The following is a 3,275-nucleotide window of genomic DNA, read 5'->3' as shown; positions in this document are numbered from 1 at the left end:
GGTCCTTTAGTAACGTAATTGTATTTCCCCTTTAAGGTTAAGGATGGCAACGATTGAGCCAGGTCATGGACTGTGCGGCTGGTCCCGGCGGAGGTTCGAGTCCTCCCTCGGGCATGGGTGTGTGTGTTTGTCCTTAGAGTAATTTAGGTTAAGTTGTGTGTAAGCTTAGGGACGGATGACCTTGGCAGTTAAGTCCCATAAGATTTCACACACATTTGACCATTTTGATTGAGCCAGACTTGGCTCGTTTTGTTTTTTTCTAGACAAATCCTCTGGGTTCTTACACTTAACGGCATCATGAATATCAGGTATCATCCTTGTAATTTAGGAACCTATTGATTCGACTCTAATACCGATCTATAGGATTTATACACACATTTTCCAATTAGTAAGTCATATTCGTCCGTTTTAAGTTTAAATACACTATCTAAGTAATCGGAAACCCGTGTGCACTTTGGACTTGGTCACAAGATGTCGGGAAGCGGACCCGCCGGTGTAAAAGGAGTAGTGCAGTAAAAGTAACAGTAGAACAGGTTGATCATGCGAGTTCAGTGACTTGAAACGTGAACCAGTCATTGGATATCGCCTGACTAACCAATTCATCTGGGAAATTTCAACCCTTCTAAAGCTTCCCAAATCGATTGTTGGTAAAGTGATTCGTAAGTGGAAAGGCGAAGGATCAGACACAGTTAATCCAAAATCAGGCTAATTTCATGTACTGGCGGACAGGGACCGTAGATCATTGAGGAAGAGAGTTGTAAAAAATAACATGAAATCTCGTGTTAGTTGCAAAGTGCTACCAGCAGTCCAGGTAGCGCAGTGACTGCGCTTGCGGAGTTAAAAAGATCTGTGTGCAATGGTGGAGCAACTAATCGTAAGCCACACATTTCTGAAGTCAATGCGAAGCGACGCACGAGCTGCTGCAAAGAGCGATGCCACTTCACAGTGGATGAAAGGAAGCGGATGTGATGGATCACGTTATATATTGAGGCAATCCGGTAGAAGAATCTGGATTTGGCGACTACCTGAAGAACGTTCCTTGCCGCCATGTGTAGTGCCAACACTGAAAACGCTAAATCTGAAAGGATATGAACGTATTTTACGGTATTGCATACTACGTACAGTAGAGGAACAGTTCGAAGACGACTACTGTTTGTATCAGTGCGACAATGCACCCTGTCATAAAGCAGCACCTGTGAGACAATGGTTTCTGCACAATAACAGACCTGTCCAGAGTGCCGACCTGAACCCAATGGAACAGCTATGGAATGAGTTAGGACATGGACTTCACTCCACACTCCATCTTCCAACATCACTATTTTCCCCGGTTTCGGCCCTTGAGGAAGAATAGCCTGCCATTCCTCCATAGACTGTTAGATACCTAAGACAGAAAGGAACTACAAACATTGGCTGCTAGTCGGCATTGCTTTAAATCAAAGGGGAAAGTTGAGAATTTGTATCGGATCGGGATTCGAATCCGAGTCTGTAGCTTATTAGGCACATGCTCTGACCACTAAGTCATCTACCCTGACAACCCTCCCGTCAGGTCCAAATTCTCAACAACCTACAAACTACGAATGTAGTGCCCCTTGCCCATTATCCGCCTCCCGTCAGACCCAAATCCGCACATTACGAATGTAGTGCCCCTTACCTATTATCCTCATTACTCACGACATTTCGCCGATTCCCGTAAGAGTTCGAGTCTGGTGTGCACCCGCATTGAAGAGATCACTGGTGGTCCTCGCCATAATCATATATAAGTGGTGTCTGTTTTTTGGTACACTCCTCCCATTGTAACTTTAACATGGGGATCTCTAGCTACCAAAACAGCACTCTGTCTTCAGGCCACAAGTGGCCCATCGGGACCATCCGACCGCCGTGTCATCCTCACTGAGGATGCAGATAGGAGGGGCGTATGGTCAGCACACTGCTCTCCCTGTCGTTATGATGGTTTTCTTTGACCGGAGCCGCTACTGTTCGATCGAGTAGCTCCTCAATTGGCATCACGAGGCTGAATGCGCCCCAAAAAATGGCAACAGCGCTTGGCGGCCCGGATGGTCACCCATCCAAGTGCCGCCCAAGCCCGACAGTGCTTAACTGCGGTGATCTGATGGGAACCGGTGTATCTAATGCGGCAAGGCCGTTGCCACTCTAGCTACCAAGGTTATGTACAAATGGGCAAGACCGGGCATCATTGACTCTAGGATCCCATTGCAACTGCCTAGACTCTATCGTGATGCAATCCTCGCTGCTACGGTAAGATTTCCCGGAAGCGCTATGGCATATGAGATGTAATACGATCGACGTGGTAGGCGCATACCGAGGAGTGTTTTGCTGAGGCTCACACGAGCCTCAGAGACAACACCGGTGGAGGCCCTATTATTCTTACTAAGCGTGTCCCTCATAAATATCAGTGCCACATAAGAGGATCTCTCTCTGCTGACATCAGAAACTGTATCTTCTGAGGGTGAGAGAAATAAAGACAGAAAATAACAAGCAAAGAAGAGCCAAAATTGTGAATAGCGCGTGAGTGGCAAACAGACTGGGAAACACCACGACAGATCGTGGAGTACATATTTTATTCCCAGACATCAAGAAGAGGATACTTATGACCCGCATAGCTGCAACTACAGGCATAATTCAATTCCTGACAGGCCATAGACCATACCCTGAATATTGATACAGTATAAAGAAACGCCCGACGAATATGTGCGTATGTGGCAACATTATTACATCAGACAATTTCGTACTAGACTCTGGTAATCCATCGAGGACAATGGGACGGCAGCCAGACATGAAGTACTTGAATAATAATAATTGAAACAGCTGTTTGTAATCCAACGTCGTCTATTGAAAATACGCTACCAGTTTCGACACCCAAAAGTGTCATCTTCGGGCCGCAATCGTAATCTTCGATCAATGTTTGAGCCACAATAACAAAGACCAATGGAGCCTTCAAGTGGAAATTTCTTAAGCATGTTACGCCAGCATCGTCGAGAGTATTGGGCCCAAATTAAATGGATTCCATATCTTCCACTACAAGCTCACACAACAACTGCTAGTTGCACATGCTTGCATAACATGCTTCATAAGTAGACCTGTTTCCTTTTGAAGAAAAAATGGTTTAAATGGCTCTGAGCACTATGGGACTTAACATCTGTGGTCATCAGTCCCCTAGAACTTAGAACTACTTAAACCTAACTAACCTAAGGACATCACACACATCCATGCCCGAGGCAGGATTCGAACCTGCGACCGTAGTAGTCGCGCGGTTC

At 45.9% G+C, this 3,275-nt stretch overlaps 1 pseudogene; it reads right to left on the bottom strand.

Moving 5' to 3' along the window:
• Positions 1-2,030: 2,030 nt before the first annotated feature.
• Positions 2,031-2,148, bottom strand: LOC124546418 (annotated as a pseudogene).
• Between the last annotated feature and the right edge of the window lie 1,127 nt (positions 2,149-3,275).

The sequence above is a fragment of the Schistocerca americana genome, chromosome 8 (assembly GCF_021461395.2).
Source record: "Schistocerca americana isolate TAMUIC-IGC-003095 chromosome 8, iqSchAmer2.1, whole genome shotgun sequence".
Lineage (NCBI taxonomy): Eukaryota > Metazoa > Arthropoda > Insecta > Orthoptera > Acrididae > Schistocerca > Schistocerca americana.
The sequence above is the reverse complement of the archived record's forward strand: the minus strand, read 5'-3'. Positions and strand labels throughout refer to the sequence as shown.